We start from the raw sequence: 23,502 nt of genomic DNA, 5'->3' as shown, positions 1-23,502 counted from the left end.
AGACTTCCTAGAATTCAGTGCAACAAACCTGGCCCTCACCTCTACATATTCTTTTGCTGAGGTCTCCACAAGTTGGGCAAACCCTATACATCCCGTGAAGGCCTGATGTGAAATGAATGGTATTCTGATGTCAGTCAGGTAGGAGTGAACACTTCCTAGTTACAAAAGGACAAAAGCTCCTTAGACTCAAGCACAGACAGGGACTATGCTTTAACCTCACGGAGTGGAAGGTACCCAGGAAGTATGTACAATCTCTACACATTCCAAGGGGAACAGCCTTGAACTCATAGATTGAACCGCCCCAGGTCTGTAAGGAATCAGTATCATGCGGAAGATTTGTTTCCCACTTACTGTACTCTCCCTCCCCTACATACGTTTTAAATTTTCTGATGTTACTGGACGTAGGGAAGTATTCTGAGTCTGCCTCTCTCAACAATTTATGGGCTGGGAGGGAGATCCTATGAAATATTCCGTCACCCAGAGAACAGAGGCTCTGTCCCCGGCTGCCCCGGGAGCCTGAGAAGGCTAGAGTTTGATGAGCCCACCTCAGAGCTACGGGTAAATCTCCAACCGAGATCCCCAGGTACCATAGAAGCAAAGGAACACAGCAAAAGTGAAAACAGAGCATAGGAGAGAATACATGTGCAAGTTACAACAGAAGGCAACTTCATAGATCAGATGGCTACTGGTTCAATGTGATGAACCACTCACCTAAATAGGCAGTAGAAAATGCTAGAAATTGTCGGGGGGAAAAATGTATTAATAAAGTAGAACCATTCGATCCTTAAACTGAGAACTGTATTAGTTTTCTACATACTCGATATCAAAGATCTACATACTAGGTATCTTAAAGTAACAGGCAGGGTTGCTCCTTTCTGAAGGCTGTTCCACGCCTCTCTCCTAGCTCCTAGTGGTTTGCTAGCCGTCGTTAGTGGTTTTGCGTGTAGATTCATTGCTCCAGTCCTCAGCCTTCACAAGGCATTTTCTCTGTGTTTCTTCACATAGTCTACCTTCCATGTATGTCTGTGTCTATGTCCAAAGTTCCCCCTTTCTATAAGGACACGAGTCACATTGGAAGAGGGCCTACTCTTACAACCTCATCATAACTTAATTACCTCCATTAAGGCCTTATTTCCAAGTAAGATCACATTCTGAGGTACTGCGAGTTAGGGTGTCAACATATCATTTTTAGAGGACACAATTCAACCCATAACAAGTATGGAAAGATTTTAAGTACCTTAACATCGCATTTTGTAGTTGAATTCATAAGCAATAAGTAGAAGAATTTTCGAGTACAATTAGAATGCCTGCTGGCTGAAAGGTAGTGGGACGGTGGGGACATGTGGATGCTCTGCTGCCAGGCAATGTGTCTAAAGCCGCTCCAGTGAGAGTCAGACCAACCTCCATGCCTAGAGCTCTGATCCACCAATTCTCCACTAAGTTTGGGTGTTAAGCCCGCCCCAAAGAAGAACAGAAAAGGGGATTATCCTCTTCCACCAGGAGATGGGCATTTTCTGGCACGGGAAGATGAGGCTGTCTGATGATAAATTTCCCTTTACATTTTAATGAGAGGTGACATGGGGTAAGAGAGAGACAGAGGAAATGAGAGATAAAAGGCATTTTTGGATGTTTTAGCTACAACACCCCCCTCCTCCCCACTGCTCAAAAAAGAAAGACAGATACCCCTGGCTGGATGGCTCAGCTGCTTGGAGCGTCATCCCATGCACCAAAAGGGTGCGGGTTCCATTCCCAGACAGGGCACATCCTAGGTTGCTAGTTCGATCCTGGGTTAGAGGCACGTACAGGAGGCAACCGATCAATGTTTCTCTCACGTCGATGTTTCTCTCTCTCTCTCTCTCTCTCTCTCTCTCTCCTCTCTCTCCCTCCCTCCCTCCCTCTCTCTCCAAAAATCAATTGGGTGAGGATAAGGAAGCAAGGGAGGGAGGAAGAGAGGGAGGGAGGGAGAAGGAAGGAGAGAAAGGAAGAATAAGGGACTATCAACAAAAGATAAGAATTTCCCCTACATTTATCAGTATTCTCTGGTGTTAATATTTTCAATGAAAAGGAATTTATAATCCTGAGTCAGAAATATTTTTAGTGCCCAATTCTCCCCTTCATGTTTGGAAAGAGCAGCATACCTTGGAAGACATATTTCCCATATAATGAGGAGGAGGGAGAGAAGGAGGATCATAGCAATAAATAAAACAATAAAAACAGTTAACAGTCATATTACTATGTGCCAAATGCTGTTCTAAGTTCGTTGCAAATATTAGTTCATGTAACCCTTCAACAACACTACAAGTATCACTACCTCCATTTTACAGATGAGGAAAATGAGGCCAGAGAGGTTGATTGACTGGCCCACCTCCGCCCTGCCTGGGTGTGTGTGTTGACTGGCTCCTGGCTCCAGGCCTGCTGCTGCTTCTGGTAGCTCCCTCACTTTCTCCAGCTTAACACTTAACGGATGTTGTTCCCTGCCTGTGCTTTCACAGTTCTCACCTCTGGTCTTTGAGGGGGAGAATCTGGCAGCAATTATAATATGACATCAGATCCTGCTTGATGAGCAAGCTTCTCCTCCTGGCAGAACAGGCCAGGAGAGGGTGAGAGGAGGGTCTGGAGAGGGTCTTTGAACTCTCATGACGCATTACCTTACATAACCAGGCCAGAGGACAAAGTACTGCCCCACGGGCCCTGTGAAGAGGCAGTGAGTGTGCCTCTTCCCCCCGTGGGAGAGCTGGACTTCCGTACAACCAGCCACTCCTCTCATCTCATTGTTAATAATATCGCATGACTTCCTTATGTCAACTAAAAGAAACTAAACTCTTCGAATAACTTTAAACTTCTCCATATCTTAACTTCTAAATCTTGTCCTGTCAAAGTCAAAAAAACTGAGACCTAAGAAACAAATAGATGTGCTATATTGTAGCGGTACAAACAGCCTAGACTTTTGGGTCAGCCACATGGCAGCTAAAATCCTACGTGTGTAATCCTGGGCAAGTGATTTGTGCCAGGTTTGCTCATCTAGACTTAAAATAAGAATAATCATGCCTAAAAAGGGAGCCAAGAAGAAAGTGTTTGATCCATTTTCTAAGGAAGATTGTCATGATGTGAAAGCACTGGCTGTGTTCAATGTAAGAAACACTGGAAAAGCACCAGTCAGGGGAATTCACGGAACCAAAATTACATCTGATGGTATCAAGGGTCATGTTTTTGAAGTGAGCCTAGCTGATCTGCAGAATGATTAAGTTGCACTTGGAAAATTCAAGCTAAATACTGAGGATGTTCAGGGCAAAAAACTGCCTGAGTAATTTCCATGGCATGGATCTTTCCAGTGGAGACAAATGTGCTCCATGGTCAAAAAATGGCAGACCATGATTGAAGCTCATGTTAATGTCAAGACTACCGATGGTTATTTGCTTCATCTATTCTATGTTGGTTTTACTAAAAAAAACCACAACCATCAGATTCAGATGACCTCTTATGCTCAGCATCAACAGGTCCGCCAAATCTGGAAGAGGATGATGGAAATCGTGACCCGAGAGTTGTAGACAAATGACTTGAAATCCAGATAGCATTGGAAAAGACACAGAAAAGGCTTGCCAATCTATTGTCAGCTCTATGTCTTTGTTAGAAAAGTCAGAAGGCTGAAGAAGCCCACGTTGGAACTAGGAAAACTCAGGGAGCTTCATGGTGAAGGTAGCAGTTCTGGAAAAGTTACTGGGGATGAGACAGGTGCTAAAGTTAAACGAGTTGATGGATATGAGTCCTCACTCCAAGCATCTGTTTAAAATTCGACTTTTAATTGTGACAAATAAAAAATCCTGTGTGTGGGGTGGGGGGAAAAATATAATCATGTCTATTCAATGCTATTGTAAGGATTCAATGAAATCCTGTCGATTGCCTGGCAGGTAAGAAGTACTGCACAAATGGGAATTAATCACCATTAAATAAGCATCCTAGTCCTTTTAAACAATTTGTTCATTTGCTTCACTCATTCAAAGTCAAGGTTGGCGGGTCTAATATGTACCTCTTTTATTTTATTTTTTAATCACCAAGGCTACTGTTTATTTTTAAATAGACAGCGGCTGTTGTGTTCAACTTTTTAGCTTTAGAAATGCTACTACAACTTGAACAAGGGGTCAATTTTAGTAGCAAGCAGCCCAACCCCAGAGGAGTGACGTGAGTCCTGGGGCCTCCCACAATCTCCCAGAGTCCTGAACACCCTTCATTTACTAGTAGAGGAACCTGGGAAACTTGAAGACGTAAATTCTCTCTGGTAGTTTCAGAGGTCCTTGTCTGAGCAGAACCACATGTTTATGACATCCTTGAGGTGGGTGAGAGCGCCAGTCAGAAAGGCCCCAAGTTCTACGGATGTCCTGGCTGACTGCAAATCACCCAGCTCTGCCAAGCCTACTTCTTCAGCTGTGAAGTAGGAATAACAGTGTCTATCTCACTGGTAGTCTAGCAATCATATCAGAGCATGCCCACGATGGACGTGTTTTGTAAATTCTAGAAAGTTAGAATTGTCATCTGTTATTGCTTGAATGGATGTGAGCTCATGAGTTGGCTCTGGAAACAGCTTAGCCACTACACAGGATGGGATTAACAGGACAGCCCTGCTGACACAGATCATAACAGGGAGACTTCTTATTTTGATTTGGAAGCTACTCCAATATCATAGAAAAAAAGCCTGGTGTGAATGGTGCTACATTGTGAGAAGAAAAGAGGTGGTAAGCTCAGACAAGAGTCAGAACATGGAGGGAGGACCCCATAGACATACGAGAAGCAGAAATACAGAAGGGGACAGGGCTTTTATTTTGTTACAGGGTTTTAAAAAAATAAAATAAAAAAGCAAATGACACTTCTAGGTTCAGGTGTGTGCTCTAGAACTAGGGAGACCATCCAAGCCCAGCCCTTCTGGAAGGGTAAGACCAGGTACTCATTGACTACGTAGTCAACTCCCCGGAAGCATTCAACTTGAAATTCCTTGACTGCATTTCTAAGGTAAAACCTCTTCCAAAAAAATGCATTTTAAAAAAATATATTAGGATTGAGTTTTTTTGGTTTGGCCTTCAAAAGAGGTTTTTTTTCATCCAAAACCATAATTATGGCCTACCGAGATGGATTGTCCTCCATGCAGCAAGGATGTAATTTTTCCAGTCTCCTCCCTCGGTGGCTGTTACCCTCTTCTCGTCTTTGATGAGCTGCACATGTTGTGGAAGCCACTCCTGGGCCTCAGACAGAGCAGTCCCTCTCCCCACTGCCAGTGTCCTAATAAGGGAATGAATGAGCTCCTATTGGTGAGGTAAGAGGAGTCAGGCGGTGGATGATATTTTTGCTGATTGAGGAGGATAAGGTGTGGTTTGGCAGGTACCTTGTTGGTTTGGCTGGGTCCTGACCTCATTTTTTCTCTTTTTTTACAGTTCAAATCCCATGAAACAGACTCTAACAGTTGTTTTCTCACGGATCCTTAGCTGAGCTTTGAGAATAGCATCCTAACACAAATTACCCATGATGGAGGGAGAGATAGGAATTGGGGGTTATAGGATGTTTTCATCACAAAAAGAGGTTAAGGTTATAGGTTAAACCCTCCCAGGCACCAGGCCTGCCACTCCAGGGGCTGCCACCAGCGAATGAAGGTGGTGTCAGACTCAGTCAAACTTGGTCATGGAGAGAACAAGGGAAATACCATACAGTGTATTTAACCAATGTTTAATAAGCTTAAATTTTTTATCTGTACAACAATATTACTTTCTGTTGGTAAATATTGATATATCCCAATTAAAAAGTAAATAAAAGAAGCGAAAAGAGTCCAGCCTTTAGGACCATAAGGGTGAGTGGCTTTACCTACTCTTACTTGCCCATGACTGCTCTCTGCACTCTATGTTCTGAATGACTCTGCACTGCCTTTGCCGTAACTGCCTCTGGCTGGGACGGTTCACTCACTATGAATCAGTGTGTCTCATCCTGGCTGCAGACTGGAATCACGTGGGGAGCCTTAATGCCTGGATCATACCCCCAGTGGGTCTGATTTAATTGGTCTGGGACACAGCCCGGGCAGAGGGATTTTTAAAAGCGCCCCTGGGTGATTCTAATGTGCAGCCAAGGTTGACGGCCACTGCTCTAAATGCATCTTCTATCATATCCCCCAGCTTCCAGGCTCCTTTTCTTCCTGAGTTTTTGAAACCTTTAAAGAACATACTATATATATATGAAACGAGTTAGACGGGTTTCTTCTCAGGTTCACAGGTTCAATCCAGTTGTTTAAAACCTAACAGTAGAGAATTGTGCTTTCAACCAAAATCAGCTTCTAGACACATTGGAATTGTTTAAACTTTATTTCCCATGCATGTAAGGGTAAAATTCTCAGCCAAATAATTGAAAAACAGTGTATCCATTTCAAATTCAGAAATAATGGAGATATATTTTTAATATTGTCTCTGTGTTTATGCAAGTTATTCGTCCCTCAGTATTTAGTTAATAAATACTTCTTTATTTTGCTTTTCTTTTCTTTTACATTTTTATTTTTTAAATTACAGTTTACTTTCAATATTATTTTGTATTGGTTTCAGATGTACTGCATAGACAGTCATATACTTTACAAAGTGTTCCCCCAATATTTTAGCTTTTCTTTTAATATTAAGCCACGTTCGCATCCTAAAATGTGAAATTGCTATCTGTTGCAAGGATAGGATGATATGACTGAGAATTTACTTTCAAACTAGAAAGCTAATTTATTAATTAACAGTAAATATAACTGGCAAAATTACCATCTTCATCATTTATACAAGGTCCTCCCTATTGAGAGAATAGGGGTGGAGGAAGAGAGACAGGTTCGGTCAAAGAAAAAGACCCAGGTATAGGTTATCATAAATCTTTGATGAATAGAGAAATAGAGTCAAGAGTCAGGATACTCTTAAAAGGTATTCCTTTAAGAATGCCATGGTAGTGTTCCAGGCCTCAGCATGGGCGTGTTTTAATGTACAGTAGCTAACCAGTACTGCTCATGAGAATTATAGCATGAGAACCATGCTATGGGAAAGTCATAGTAACAGATGCTCACTTTGTGTATTCTTCTTTGTCTAGAATGTATGTAGAACAATAAAGAAGCCCTGTTACCTCAGACAAGTTATTAATTGATGGGTTGTCTTGGTTACATTACAGTCTTCTTAACCAGACTTTGTTCTATAGGTAAAACGTTTACAGATCATGTCATGGTTGGTCATGTCTGTGGCCAACTGGTTTATTTTGTGCTAGTCTTTCTTTTTTTAATTTCATTTTTCAATTACAGTTAACATTCAATATTATTTTATATTAGTTTCAGGTGTACAGCATAGTGGTTAGATAATTCTATAATTTACAAAGTGATCCCCAGATAATTCTAGCCCCCACCTAGCATCATACACAGTTAGTACAGTATCATTTGACTTTATTCCCTAATCTGTGGTCTGTTTTGTAACTACCAATCTGTACTTAATCCCTTCACCTTTTTCACTCAGCACCCCCAACTCCCTCCCATCTGGTAGCCCTCAGTTTGTTCTCTGTATCTATGTGTCTGTTTCTGTTTTGTCTGTTTGTTTTGTTCTTTAGAGTCAACATATAAATGAAATCATATGGTATTCTCTTTCTCTGTCTGACTTATTTCGCTTAATATAATACCCTCTAGGTTTCCCCATGTAGTTGGAAATAGTAAGATTTAATTCTTTTTTATGGCCGAGTAATATTCCATTATATATATATATATACCACTTCTTTATCCACTCATCTATTGATGGGCACTTGGGTTACTTCCATATCTTGACTATTGTAAATAATGCTGCAATGAAAATAAGGGTGTGTGTGTGTGTGTGTGTGTGTGTGTGTGTGTGTGTGTGTGTGTATATATATATATATTCAAATTTGTGTTTTGAATTTCTTTGGATATATACCCAGAAGTGAAATTGCTGGATTGTATGGTAGTTCAATTTTTTACCTTTTTTTTTTAAACTTCACCCAAGAACTGTTTGTTGTGCAGGCCAACACTACCCTACTGAGCCACACCAGCCAGGGCCAATTTTTAATTTTTTGAGGAAATTTCATACTGTTTTCCATAGGGGCTGCAGCAATTTTCAATCCCACCAACAGTGCACCAGGGTTCCCTTTTCTCCACATCCATGCCAACATTTGTTGTTTATTGATTTTATTGAAAATAGGTATTCTGACAAGTGTGAGGCGATATCTCATTGTGATTTTAATTTGCATTTCTCTGATGATTAGTGACATTAGCATCTTTTCATATACCTATTGGCAATCTGAATGTCCTCTTTGGAGAAGTGTCTATTCAGATCCTGGGCCCATTTTTTAATTGGATTGTTTGTTTGTTGGGTGTTGAATTGTATGAGTTCTTTATAAATTTTGGATATTAACCCCTTATCAGATGTATCATTGGCAAATATTCCACTCAGTCTTTTCATTTTGTTGATGGTTTCCTTTGCTGTGCAAAATTTTTAGCTCGATATAGTCCCATTTGTTTATTTTTTCTTTTGTTGCCTTGCCTGAGGAGATGTATCAGAAAACATATTACTGAGAGAAATGTCTGAGAGTTGACTGCCTATATTTTCTTCTATGAGTTCTATGGTTTCAGTTCCTTTTCCATATATTAATTTACCATGTAGGCATGGAAGTATTTCTGGGCTCCCTATTCTGTCCCATTGGTCGATGTGTCTGTTTTTATGCCAGTCCATGCTATAGCCTTGTTGTATACTTTGATATCATACAGTGTGATACCTCCAAATTTGTTCTTCTTTCTCAAGATAGCGGTGGCCATTTGGCATCTTTTATGGTTCCATAAAAATTTTAGGATTATTTGTCCTAGTTCTGTGAAGAGTGCCATTTGTATTTTGATAGGGATTGCAGTGAATCTATAGATTGCTTCAGGTAGTATGGACATTTTAATGATATTCATCCTTCCTATTCATTAATTTAGTATATGCTTTCGTTTATTTGTATCTTCTTCAGTTTCTTTCTTCACTGTCTTCTAATTTTTCAAGTACAGGTCTTTTACCTCTTTAGTTAAATTTATTCCTATGTATTTTATTTTTTGATGCAATTGTAAATGGGATTGTTTTCTTAATTTCTCTTTCTGATAGTTCATTATTGATGTTTAACCAGTTAACTGCCATGATATTTTGAGTTTAATTAAAAAAGGTCCACCGCTTGCGTCTATAGATGCTTATGGCATACAAATGGATAAAAATGCAACTAATTTCCAAATATTAATTTTGTATCCTGCTACTTTACTGAATTCGTTTATCTGTTCTAGTAGGTTTTTTATGGAATCTTTAGGTTTGATTAAGAATTGTTTTTATTTCTGATTCAATTTTGTAGATAGTAATCGGTCTGTTCAGATTTTCTGTTTCTTCTTGATTCAGTCTTGAAAGGTGTGTTTCTAGGAATTTATCCATTTCTTCCAGATTTTCCAATTTGTTGGCATATAATTATTACTAGTATTTTATTACAATCCTTTGTATTTCTGTGGTAACAGTTGTCACTTCTTCTCCTCTTTAATTCTGATTTTATTTATTTGGGTCTTCTCTCTTTTTTTCTTGATGAGTCTGGTTAATAGTTTATTAATTGTGTTTATCTTTTCAAAGAACTGGGTTTTGGTTTCATTGATCTTGTGTAATTTGTTAATTGATATTTTACTAGTTTTTTGTTAATTGATATTTTACTAGTTTTGTTTTTTTTAGGTGTAGAGTTAGATTGTTTATTTGAGAATTTTCTTGTTTCTTGTTTCTTGAGGTAGACCTGTATTGTTATGAATTTCCATCTTATAACTGCTTTTGCTGTTTCCCATAGATTTAGGGTTGTTGTATTTTCATTTTCATTTGTCTCAAGGTATCTTTATTTCTGATTTGATCTCATTGTTAACCCATTCATTATTTAGTAATATATTATTTGGCTTCCATATATTTTTGTGTTTTTCAGTTTTTTGCTTTAGGGTGAAATGCTCTAAAAATATCAAATAAATCCATCCAGTCTAAGGTGTTATATAAGGCTGCTGTTTCCTTCTTGATTGTCTGTCTGGCAAATCTATCCTTTGATGTCAATGGTATGTTAAAGTCCTCTACTATGACTAATACTGTAGCTCTCTCCCTTTATGTATATTAATATTTGCTTTGTATATTTAGGTGCTTCTATGTTGCATGCATAAACGTTTACAAGGGTTATATCCTCTTGTTGGATTGACCCCTTATCATTATGTAATGTCCTTTATCTCTTATTATAGCCTTTGTTTTAAAGGCTATTTTGTCTGATGTAAGTATTGCTCCCCCAGTTTTTTTTCTCTTTCCATTTGTATGAAATATCCTTTTCCATTTGTTTACTTTTAGTCTGTGTGTCTTTCTATCTGAAGTAGGTCTCTTCTAGACAAGCTATATATAGAGTCTTGTTTTCTTTTTATTGTATTAATTTTTTTTTAGAGAGAGAGAGAAAGGGAGGGTAGACAACAATTGGCCTCCCCTCATCCCTGATTGAGGATCAAACCCGCACTTGGGTATGTGCCCTGACCAGGAATCGAACCCATGACCCTTCAGTCCACAGGACAATGCTCCATCCAAATGAGTCACCCTGGCTAGGGCTTGGGTCTGTTTTCTTATCCATTCAGCTACCCTATGTCTTTTGACTGGCATATTTAATCTATTTGCATTTAAAGTAATTGTTGATAGATATGTATTTATTTCCATTTTATTATTCATATATTTGATCTTTTTTTCTCTCTCTTCTTAAAGAGTCTTTAACATTTCTTGTAATACTGGTTTGGTAGTGATGAAATCCTTTAGGTTTTTCTTGTCTCAGAAGCTCTTTATCTGTCCTTCAATTCTAAATTATAGCTTTGTGGGGTAGAGTAATCTTGGTTATAGGTCCTTGCTTTTCATCATTTTGAATATTTTGTTCCACTCCCTTCTGGCTTGACATGTTTCTGTTTAAAAATCAGCTGACAGTCTTATATGAGCTCCCTTGTGGGTAACTAACAGTTTTTCTCTTGCTGCTTTTAAGATTCTCTCTTTGTCTTTTAACTTTGCCATTTTAATTACGATGTGCCTTGGTGCAGACTGCTTTGGGTTCATCTTGTTTAGGACTCTCTGTGCTACCTGGATGAGTATGTCTTTTCCTTTACCAGGTTAGGGAAGTTTTCAGTCATTATTTCTTTGAATAGGTTCTCAATCCCTAGCTTCTCTCTTTGGTACCCTTATGATGCAAATATTGTTATGCTCAATATTGTCTCAGTGGTCCCTTAAACTATCCTCTCTTTTTTTTAATTCTTTTTTCTTTTTGCTGTTCTGATTGGGTGTTTTCTGCCTCCTTGTCTTCCAAATTGTTGTTTCAGTCCTCTGCTTCATCTAATCTGCTGTTGATTTATTCTAGTGTATTCTTCAATTTGTTATTGTATTCTTCATTTCTGATTTCTTCTCTTTTTTTATGGTTTCTATGTGCTTTTTTGTGTTTAACATCTCTTTGTTGAAGTCCTCAGTGAGTTTCTCTATTCTTCCCCTAGTGTTTCTACAGCATCCTTATAACCTGTGGTTTTAATTCAGTTTCTATAGATTTCTTGCTTCCATTTCATTTAGTTTGTTTTCTGGATGTGTCTTCTGTTTTTCATTTGGACATGTTTCTTTGTCTCTTCATTTTGGTTGCTTCTCTGTGTCTGTTTGTATGTTCTAGAAACAAACTAGACGCATATCTGCTATGGCTCCCAGTCTTAGCAGTGCAGTCTTACATAATAGGTGTCCTGTGAGACCCAGTGGCAGAGTCTCCCTGATCACCTTAGTTGGATGCTTCAGAGGTGTCTCTTGTGTGGGTTGTATGTGCCTTCTTGTTGTAGTTCAGCCTTGATTACCGTTGCTACATCAGTTAATGTGATTGACCCTCAGGCTGGCTGGCTGTGAGGATTAGCCACAACCACAGCATATGAGCTGCTGTGCAGGGCCTGACATGCAGTGGGATTTGTCCCATTAGGTTCTGGTGTCTCCCAAGAGCTCTCTTTAGGAGCGCCACTATGGAATGAATTAGGTGGTATGCTGTTGTGGTCTGAAGCCTGCCAGCAGGTGTATTGATTCTGGTGCCTCTTGAGAGGGACCCCCTTGCAGGTCAATGTCAGACATTGCCTGTGAGCAGCCCAGGGCTACCTGTTAGTAGATGCAACGTAATCTACAGTTGGTAGGTGCCTGTGCAGGATCTGGATGCACTTGGAAAGGGCCATGCTGAGAACAAAGGCTGACTGCCTACAGTATGGGCCTAGGGTCTGTCAGCAAAAGGACCAACGCACCACAAGACCTACCAACCCGGGCCAGCTGCCTAAAAAGCTCAGTCAATGAAAGAGCCTCAGGTGGTATATGAACTAGGTGAGTCAGGGTCTCAGGGAGTCACCAGCGTGGGATGAATATTGTTCACTAGGTTAATACTGATTCAGATTTGGTGCCAGTGTAGGCAGAGACACTCAGCAAAAAAGTCTCAGCGTACAGCAAGGCCAGCTGCCACCGCCTGCAAAGGGTCTCGGGAAATGGTCAGGGTGGAGCTAATGGAGTTCACTAGGTTAATGCAGATTCAGACTTGGCCATGTCGGGGGAGGGTTCAACATAGGGACAATGGTATGTGTCCCTCCAATCCTCGCCCTGAAGCCACACAACTCAGTTTCTCCCTGTATGTCTCTGTCATCCCCTGACCTGGACAGAATTCCTCGAGAGGTTTTTAAGAAAGACTGCAATGCGAGCCCAGGCTGGTTGCTGCCAAAAGAGGGTTAGGTCTTGTGTAATTTGGGAGGGGCCTGGTCTCAGGCGGTCTTCAGGGTGTTCAGTAGCCAAATGCAGAATCAAATTTGGCCAGTGTGGGAGGAGAGCTCAACACAGGCACAATGGTATACATCCCTCCGGCCCTTGCCCTGAAGCCACACAACTCAGTTTTTCCCTGTTGGTCTCTGGCATCCCTTGGTCTGGATGGAATTCCTCAGGAGTTTTCTAAGAAAGCCTGCAAGGCAGGCCTAGGCTGGTTGCTGCTGAAGGAACCTAGGGCCATGTTCGTGTTTGATAGGGCAGGGTCTCATCAGGGTGGAGCTAGAGGAGTTCAGATTTGCTCTGTGTTGGGAGAGCTCAACACTGGAAAGATGGCATCCATCCGCAGCAGGGGAGGAAGACTCAGCACAGGGACAATGGCGGCTGTTCCTCCGGCTCTTACCTCTAAGCCACACAACTCGGTTTTTCCCTGTATCTCCCTGGCACCCCTCGAGCCTCTATCCCTTTGCCGGAGCCTGAGGTAAGTGCCTGTGAGTGCAAGTTTGTGTGCTGACTCTTTAAGACAGCGATTTTCAACCGGTGTGGTGTGCTGCAAGAACTTTTAAAGCATGCAGTACCTGACTATTTAGTCAGGGGCATGGATCTCTTTTCCCTTAGATTGTCAAATTTAAAAAATGGCATCAGCCAATACAACAATAGTCATGAATGAATAAAAATTATACCTATTTATTTTGTCAGATAGGCAAAATATATGTATATATATATATGTATGTATATATGTATATATTGGTGTGCTACAAGATGAAAAATGTTGAAAATCACTGCTTTAAGAGGATGCTTGTGTTTCCAGCAACCTTTTGTCTCATCCAGATGGACAAAAATCCCTGCTGATTTTCACAGCCAGATGTTAAGTGGCACCGCTTCCCAGCACTGGTGTTCCATCCAGGCTGGGGAGCCAGGCATGGAGCTGCGACCCCTCACTCTTCAAGGGGATCCACTGCAGCTGAGGTATCCCTTGGGACTCTCCATCATCACACGAGGATGTGGGGACCAGCCTGTTTCGTGTCTTGATGTGGCTTCTTCCTTACATCCTTAGTTATAGGACTTCTGTTCAGCTGGTCCTCAGGTGTTTATTCAGGACGGTCATTCTATAATTTAGTTGTAATTTTCTTGTGGTCATGGGAGGAAGTAAGTGCAGCATTCTCCTATTCTACCACCTTGACTGGAACCGTCATCACTGAGGAATTTTAAAAAAGGTTTTTTAACCATTCATCTTAAAAATAATTTGAGAGTGCAGTAACAGAACAGGGAGAATTTTTTGAATTTTGGAAGAATTATGGATTAATTAAATGTCCAGAATAAGTCATTACTCTCAACTTCCTCACTGGAAACTTCATTACCAAGGAAGAAAAGTCATTTAGAAATTCAGGAGAGCAGCCAGAGCTAGGAATAGAAATTAGAAAATCATCACCTTAAAACTAACAAGTTATAAGCATAGATGGGATTACCCAGAGTGAGTATGTTGAGTTAGAAAAGAATAGAGCTGAGGAAGAAGACACAGAGAAACTACAAAGTAAATGGTAGACAGAGAATTTCAATAAGGCAGGTGTGGTCATCAGTGTCAAAACCCCCCATGAGGACAAATGAGATGGGGTCTGTAAAGGGCCACTGGACACATCCTGTCAAAGCATAGCTCTAAAGAGCAAAACCCCACAATACAAGGTCATTTGGGGATTATGGATACTAATGTCTGGATCAAAAAAGGCAATATAATGGTCTGAGACATTTAATAACCAAATTGAACTGTTTTGGGGGGTATTTTGATCAACTGAGCAAGTGGTTACCATATCTGGAGGTAAAATAAAATAATATCACTTCACTGGCCCCAGGTAGATACACCCCTGTATTAAGATTAGCTACAAAGTAAATTAAGCTAATTTGTAAGCCCAACTCTGAAATTAAATGTAAAAATGATAAGATAGCCCATGATACCATGGAATTAGCTATGTTTAGCTCTCTTAATGATTTATCCATTGTATTACAGAATCCATTTTGACTAGAGCATATGAAAATATTGCTAAGACTAGTAAGTCAAATTTGCTTAGTTTACCTACTTGTTCTGAATTATTTTTACCTTCCACTGTGAACACAAAAGGCTAAAACCAAACTAGACTTAATAGTCCGGAGAGAGAGAGAATATGGAGGGATATAAGAAATTTATAAGGGAAGGTGACGCAGGAGGAGTTATGGAGGGGGAAGAAAAGCATGTAACAGGAAAATATTGAACTTCTGCTCTGTTCGTGAGCCACGCCAAGGCCAATCATGTGACAAAAGCAGAGACAGGAGGTCAGCAGGTGTACATGTGCACACACACTCACATATAAGCTCTGAAGCAGGTGAGAGTCCACAATCATACTGGAAAACACCAGTTGACTCAGTTTGACATTAGTCCCTGCCTACTGACTAGTTTCAAAAGTCAGATATCACCCAGCCAATGTGGCGCAGTGGTTGAGCATCGACCTATGAATCAGGAGGTCATGGTTTGATTCCCAGTACGCAACATGCAGGAGGCAGCCAGTCGATGATTCTCTCTCATCATTGATGTTTCTATCTCTCTCTTCCTCTCCCTTTCTCTCTCTGAACTCAATAAAAACATATTTTTTAAAAGGTCAGATATCTTATCTATAACATTTGGTTCTTTTTAATAAGGAAAACATACATTTTCTAGCTCTGAACTCAAGGGAACTTTCTGTATGTAGTTGCAACATAATGCCATCTCCAAAGAAAGTAGCATAAGAATGAGAAACAAATTTATAATAAGTGTGTTTTGGACCAATGAGTACAATTCTCCAAGTACTGGCAAGAAGGCTTTGCCTAGTAGTTCCTTCCAACTTCTGGCAGGAAAAAAGCAGGAGAAATGTGAAGTGTTGGGGATCTACCTCCAATATTTCTGGCTAACATTCTTCTGTCTTCAAGTGTAGCCTTGAAGCTGCTACCCTCACTCTTAGGTTGGTTTAATATGGCTCTTTCCATCACTTCATAGTACTGAAGTTTAACCTGAGAGATTATTTCTTCCCTTGGTGAGTGTTCAGACTTCAGCTTCTGGAACTCATGATCAGAGAGCAAGCCCAGTGGCCCCCGCAATGCGGCAGTGGGCAGAGCTGGCTTTCCTGGTTCACATTCACACACATACCTTTGAAACATGCTTTGGGGGCGGCCGCCTCCCACTCATAAAGCTCTAATAACTTTAACCATCTTTTTTTTTTTTCAGTAAATACTCATGAGTCCAGTACAGAATTGTTAGCCTTTCCCTGTTCATGAAACTGAGTCACATTTCATCAAATCTGTCATTTTAGAAAGCATTGTTGTCCTGTATTTGCCACTAACATTTTAAAGGCTTTGTGTTGGTCTGCTTGTCCTTTCCATGTCTGATTCAGATAAATCCATATGAGCTTAGGCAGTTTTCTTCATATTCAGGGAACAGAATTTGCCTTCATCAATGTTAATCAGTCTCCCTAATTGCCATTGCTAAGTGTCTAAAAATACTTATTAAATGCCTTATTGATGCAAGGAGAGCTAAAAAAAAAAAAAGGCATAAAGCATCTTGCTTTCAACCAACATGACACACATAACAAGATTAAGGCGATATATGACAAATATGTGGAACACAGGAAAAGAGTTCCTTCCAGTTGACCTTCATCATATCTGGTAAGACATCACGGAAGAGTGTAGCATTTGAGCTGGCCTTGTGGATACAAAAGATCCCTCTAGGTAAAAATGGAGAGGATAGAAGAGCATGCCTAATTTTTTTAACTGATAGTAGTACGATATAAAAAATTTGAGACATTGGCTTAGATCAGGGACCAGCAAACTTTTTTTTACCTGCGGTCATAATTACTGGAATGTGGCATTGGAGTGTGAAAGCAGCCATAGACGATCTGGGCATGGCTGTGTTCCAATAAAAGTTTATTTACAAAAACAGGATGTGGGCTGGATTTGGCCCTTGAGCCAGATCCCTGACCTAGATGACTGAAGCTCTTTGTTAATCTACAGAGCACCCTAAGAAAGCTCATGCAGTGGCATAGTTTAGAAAGCAAACAGGTATGGGAACTAAAGACCTGGGTCTGGTCCTGACTGTGTGAGTCACTTCACCTCTTAGACCCCAAGTTACCATGGATGACAGGTGGAGTTTGGATTGAAAATAACCTCCAAAATCCCTTCTAGTTTAATTATTCTGTAGTTCTAATATCACCACAGTGCCGATTTCACCTGGGATCTGATTTATAAGCAAAATAAGTGAAAATCTGGTTTAATTCTCTGTGGGCACAGTTAGTACAAGAAAAGTGGAGAAGATGGTAAGAATAGGAAAGGCTAGACATGCCATTCTGAAAAATGAGAAGTCGTAGTTACTGCTCTTGAAGGATCCTCTGCAGTGCTTCTGTTCTAAATGATGGCAGGATTTGCTGAACTGAAGTCTCCTCTTGCAGCTAGGATTTATGGAGCCCTTGATATTGGGTAGCTGGCCCTTTATTTCATGGGGAAAGCTGCAGAGTGAAATGAAACACCTGGAGTAGAGACTGAAACTAGAAAATCCTGCCTGTGTACTTGCTAGGGCCACCGCCTCGGAAGGAGCCTCTCTCCTTCCGCTGAGTGAAACGGTTGGTTTACTCTCCATTTATTAGAGGCGGGCTGCCTGTGTGTGCCAAGCACAACTGCAGCTTTCCTCATGCCCTTCATGCACTCCACGCCCCGGCCAGACTGAACTGTTTGCTTTTCCATGTCCATATTTCCTGACTCCACAGCCTTGCTATTTGAGCTCTCTGTATGTGGAAAAGTCCTCTTCTCCTCCCCCCCCCCCCCCCCCCGCCCTACCTCCTCTCCTAGCCCAGAATCCTCAAAGATCCAGCTCAAATACCACTTTCTCCATGAAGTCTTCTCTGATCCCGTAGCTGGAATTGTCTTCTTCCTCCTCTAAACTTTAAATCACGTTACCAGTAAGTCTCCTATGGTATTTGCCACGTGTCTTAGCTTCCCTACCAGATTATAAATGCCTTTCAGGGGTCTAATTCATCTTGATTTTCACCCTCAGTGGGTGAATATGGTAAATGCTCCACAAATAGCTGTAGGATGGATGTGCTAATTCCGGCCACCTGGGTGTCAGTTTGCATGTTGGAGCGGCATTGCCCACCAGCACCCCACGATCACAAGTTAAGACTCCACCTTCATGGCCCACCACCGCATCCTCAGAACCTAAGCCACTGATGCAGCCCCCAGTGCTGCCCAGAGTTCTCCACTCTGATGACCCACTTGAATTGAACTGACCTCCCCTCAGAGACTAGAAGCTTCGGTGGGTTGGTTGGGGAGAGGAAGGTACATAGATTAGAAGCCCTTAAGCCAATGCCAGTGCTGTAACTTTGTAATTTGTAATTAGAAGATATGACATTTTCAGAATAAAGTAGGTCTTCCTACTGAAACAGTGTCTCCTGTCTAGGTAACAATTTTAAGGAACTATTGATTGCACTGATGTCCAGTCAGGAGACACATGAGCCTCGTTGGTTAATAATCTAATGTTGGGATAGAAATCTGCAGGTGTGGACAGGCCAGGCCCTCCCTCTCAGAGCCCTGGCTGTCTGGCTCTTAAGCTGCTGATGATTCTAATTCAGTTAACACACGCAAATGTAAGTGCTCAGCTATTTCACGTTACTCTGTCTGCTAAAATAGCCCCATTTTTATGGGGGTCTCCTATTAATTCAAGGGGAGTCTTAAGTGTGCAAGGTTTTTATTTGGTTTGGTTTGAGCAGGCTGGCTTTCTACCACATCACAAGTGGGTGTTTGCTTGTTCCCCTCGCGTGGAGCGGTCCCGTCTTAGGCAAGGTTTCCGTGGACTTGGGAGACTCCTTGACCTCCTTTCCCAACAGTAGGGAGGTTGGACCCATTCGCAGTGGTTGGCTCCCCGGTCCCCTGCAAGAATAAATGCTGTTTCCAAAGAGCCAAATGTCCCGGATTTGGCCCTTCAGTTTCCATTTCCTGTCTCCACTCAGGGTTTGTCTTTCTATTTGCTACTGCTTGTAAACAAACTCTGAAGTTCTAGCGCGTGGGGGGAGCTGGGAGCCAGCTGGATGTTAGGGGAGTTTGCCGCCATACCTCTCAAGCCAGGGAGGTAGTAATCACCCCAAAATGTGCTTTCCTGTTAGAACGGCCGTCACTTCTTTTACCAGAGGTGCTGGAAACAAAACTCCAGTGTCATCCTATCAGTATATTTGAGCTTTGTGTTTCTAAAGAGGTGAAGGCCTGCTGTGGGGCGAGTTTGGGTAGAGGAGGGAAGTGTGTGGGGGGGGGGGGGGGAGGGGGAGGGCAGGGAATAGGAGCCATCTGCAATACTGTCAACAACAAAAAATAAACTTTAAAAAAAAAAAACAAACACAGGCTGCTAGACTTTGCCCATGAAACTGAAAATAAAATAAAATAAGATAAGATAAAATAATATATAAAATAAAATAGAAAAGAGGCAAAAAAGGGAGGGAAAGATGGGAAGCTATGCCACCCGAACAGCAAGAAATGATGCCAAAAGAGAGTACCGAGGAAGAGGAAATGAATAGTAAATCTTTTTCCAATTAAGAAAAATGAGAGTGGAGGCAGGAAAGCTCCAGAGGGCACTTTGGCGGGGGGCGGGAGGATCATAAAAAGCCTGTTATGAAAATCCATTACACATAAATTTCCTTGCATTAGGCACTGCTTGTCTACAGAGGCTGCGGAGAATCCTCTCGGCTGACATGGGACATGCGACTTTAGTTAGCAGTCTCCACATGCCGTGTACTTTCCCATCGGCTTGTGTGCAATACCACTCTCCCTTCACAGGGATCCTTTAATTAGTCACAGGTTCGTAATCTCCACTTACGGACATCTTGTTTTCATTTTTCCAATCACTTCCTTTCTTTCTCTAAATGTTTACCAGTGCGATAGGGGTCCCCTAATTTGAAGCTCCACCACATGAAATTATGGACCGTTGTATTGCATTGCACAAATATTTCCAATTTGGTGGCAAGACTTGAATTTCTAGATCACACTAGGTGTAAGGCTCATCTAAAATGAGTTCACATTTTTAGATTTGAAGAGAGAAATGGAAATTTCTGCTTGTAGGAGACGGTCTTGGACTATGAAAAGACTCTATCTGTTTATACATCTGTGGTCAGAGGCAGTTGCATCTAAATGGGCCAGTAGGAATGTGGGGGTTACCCTGCACCCTACTCTGGGACAGTTGCTAAGCTAGTTGTATATCCAGATCCAGACCTATATGAGAGAGGGGGGGGGGGGAAGTAAAGTATTGCCAAGTCATTGACACCTGGGTCTGAATTATTTTATCTTTTTTTTTTCAAAAGCCCAAGGTTTATTGTCCACATCTACAACCTGCATTAAAGCAAGATTGTCATTTAGTAGCTACAACAGTCAGAAAATAACCCCAATTCAGAGTTTCCTTTTGATTCACAGCATTTTTTAAAGTCTAAGTTTACTGATGATAATATTTATTTGATTCTTATTAGACAAAAGAAAAAAATCCTAGGTTGGAGATGAAGAAAAGTAATGTTTATGAAAACTCAGGTAGTAATTGAGTTTATCTCTATTAGCCACGTTTTTTTACCAGTTGAATCTTAAATAAGGGTTGAAAGAGAAGAGAGTTTTATTGCTTTATTTTAATTATCTTACTGGCCACTTAAACATTTCTCTCACTTCTTTTCATTCATTTCAACCAAAGTTTAACGTGAATAACCAAGTGAAAGGGAAGATATGTCTTCTCCAACATTAACCTTCTCTTTCCATACCTCCCCTTTCTAAACATTTATAAATTAAAAAGTAAACTGTTTCTATCTGGCCACACTTACTGCTTTTATGGGGTGGAATAGTAGCGGGAGTGATACAAATCCAGTTCTATCTGTGGCAAAATGAATAGATTTTAGTTTATCTCTGGAATCGGTCATGGACTTAACCCTCCAAAATCTGTATTTAATAGATTTGGCAGATGCATTATTCTTTTTAAAAATAAATTGGGAAAATGTAGCAATTCAATAAGAAAGTAAATCCAGAGTCTGTTCGTTTTATTTCTACCAAATATCACAAACTCTCTATGGACTTTTAAAAAAGAACACGGGACCAGTTAAGTAAAAAGTTAGACATTTATCTTATCCAAACTATAATCTCAAGAAATGTGGGAGATAGTAAAGGGTACAGGGAGGATCAATGGAAATGGAAGGAGACTTGACTTGGGGTGGTGAATACACAATACAGTATGCAAATGATGTATTATAGAATTAAACACCCGAAACTTATATATTTATTAACCAATGTCACCCCAATTAATTCAATTTAAAAATAGAAATGAAACTAGAGAATTATTTTGTTTAAAAAGAAATGCTTGAAATCCTGTGCCTCATCTATTATTATAAACTACAGCTATTTATTTAAACATGGAGAATCTCAGAAACATAATGCATACAGTATGATTATGTAAAGTTCTGAGAAGGCAAATCTAAAAATTGAATCATTTAAGGATGCATACCGTGGGGGTAAAACTACAAAGAAAATCAAGAGAATAATTAAAATAATACCAAATTCAGGCTAGAGGTTATTTAGTGGCATAAAAAGAAATAGGGATAGGATTGCAATGGGCACCTAAGGATCTCCAAGGTGCTGACACTATTTAAGTTGGAAGTAGGCACATAGGTATTATTATTTAAAATAATAATAAATGGCTAATATACAAATTGTCCCCTCGACTGAGAGTTGGACCAGGGGGCAGGGCCGGCCGGCCAATTGCCCACAGCCCCTCCCCCCAGCCGACCCAGCCCAATCAGCCTGATTGGGGCAGGCTGGCCAGACCCCACCCATGCACGAATTTGTGCACCAGGCCTCTAGTTATTTTAAATGGTCGTGTACTATACCTTCATTTATAGGTACAATATATTTCATGCTAAACATCTTTTTAATGTAAAATATTGACCCCAAACAATTAGAACCCATTGTTTAAAAAGTTTCCTGTGGCCCTAGCCAGTTTTGCTCAGTGGGTAGAGCGTCGGCCTGCGGACTAAAAGGTCCCAGGTTCGATTCCTGCCAGGGGCATATGCCTGGGATGTGGGCTCAATCCCCCCCAGTAGGGGGCATGCAGGAGGCAACCAGTCAATGATTCTCTCTCATCATTGATGTTTCTATCTCTCTATCTCTCTCCCTTCCTCTCAGAAATCAATAAAAACATATATTTTAAATAAATAAATAAATAAATCTTATATAATAAAAGCCTAATATGCTAAGTGTCCGGTCATCCATTCAACCAATCAAAGTGTAATATGCTAATGATATGCTAAGGCCGCTCAACTGCTCGCTATGACATGCACTGACCACCAGGGGGCAGACAGTTGACTGGTCAACCAGTCGCTATGACTTGCACTGACCCTCAGGGGGCAGATGCTCCGACCAGTGGGTTAGCTTGCTGCTGGAGTCCGGCTGATCGGGACTGAGCGAGAGGGGCCAGACACACCCTGGAGCCCTCCGTGGTCCATCCCTGGCTGGCCAACCTCCCTCGTCCCTCCCTGGTCTTGATCGTGCACCAGTGGGATCCCTTGGCCTGGCCTGCGCCCTCTCGCAATCTGGGACCCCTCAGGGGATGTCGGAGAGCCAGTTTCAGCCCGATCCCACAGGCCACGTCAAGGGACCCCACTGATGCACGAATCTGTGCACCGAGCCTTTAGCAAATAAATAAATAAGTAAATAAATAAATAAATAAAAGTTTCCTGTGACCACCTGCACTGATTTGGAAATGAGTCACTAAGTTTAGGGCTCTGCCTGCCCTAGAGCAGGATCATTGTGAGAACTCTGTTCCAGTAAACTTTAGTAAGCCACTCTGCCTTGAGTCAGAATCAGAACTCACAGAACTCTTCTCACCTCCCATGATCAATCAGATCTGATCTATTAGTTTGACAGGGCGCTGCAATCATAAAGACGCTAAGAACCAGCCTGCTGTGATAGTGTACAGAGGCGAGAGGTTTTTCTTCCACTGTCTGATGTTTCTTTCTCCTCTGCTCTGAGCACATGTTTACCCACCATGGTCTGTGGTTACAGAAACTCATGTGATTATGGGATGACACCATTGTATAAAGCATATGGTAGGCTGGTGGTAAAAACTTGTGGTGACAGCAGATAAGAGAACACCAACATGTGCAATCACACAATCTCTTACTATTGAGAACCATAAACGTATGGTTGGTTTGCAACTTTAGTAATTCTCAGATGTGTGTATGTATGGGGAGATGGGATGGCAGAAGGGGAAATAGATGAAGTGAGGCGTGCCTCTCTTCCTAGGTAAATTTCTTCATAATAATGTATCACTTTGCATGTCTTCACCAGGTAAAAGGCACACCTTTGATACAGGAACACATACAGCAACACAGTGAAATTCAGCATATTTTGACCTTCCTTCCCCCATTAAATATCCTAATATATAAAAACCCAGGGTCCGTAACGTCCAAAACGACCGAAGGCTTGACCGAATGCCAGGCTGCGCGTGCAGAAGGCTCTGGTGTGTGGGGACTGGCGAGCGGGCTGAACTGCTGACCTCTTGCGGGGAGAGAGAGGCAAGGCTGATCAACAGCCACCCCAGGCTGTTGGAAAGCGGGCTAAACTGCTGATCTCTCAGAGAGAGAGAGGTGCGGCTGCTGGTAAGGCCTGGAGAGAGAGAAAAGCA

The 23,502-nt window shown here is 41.3% G+C and overlaps 1 protein-coding gene and 1 pseudogene across 6 annotated transcripts in view; both read left to right on the top strand.

The window, feature by feature from the left end:
* Window positions 1-23,502, top strand: part of CALD1 (caldesmon 1) — a 225,148-nt gene that overhangs the window by 156,955 nt on the left and 44,691 nt on the right. The window lies entirely within an intron of this gene.
* Window positions 1,812-7,796, top strand: LOC307108379 (small ribosomal subunit protein eS1-like; annotated as a pseudogene). The gene has a single exon. The product of its transcript is annotated as a small ribosomal subunit protein eS1-like (transcript).

The sequence above is a fragment of the Cnephaeus nilssonii genome, assembly GCF_951640355.1.
Source record: "Cnephaeus nilssonii genome assembly, chromosome: 12".
NCBI lineage: Eukaryota > Metazoa > Chordata > Mammalia > Chiroptera > Vespertilionidae > Cnephaeus > Cnephaeus nilssonii.
The sequence above is the reverse complement of the archived record's forward strand: the minus strand, read 5'-3'. Positions and strand labels throughout refer to the sequence as shown.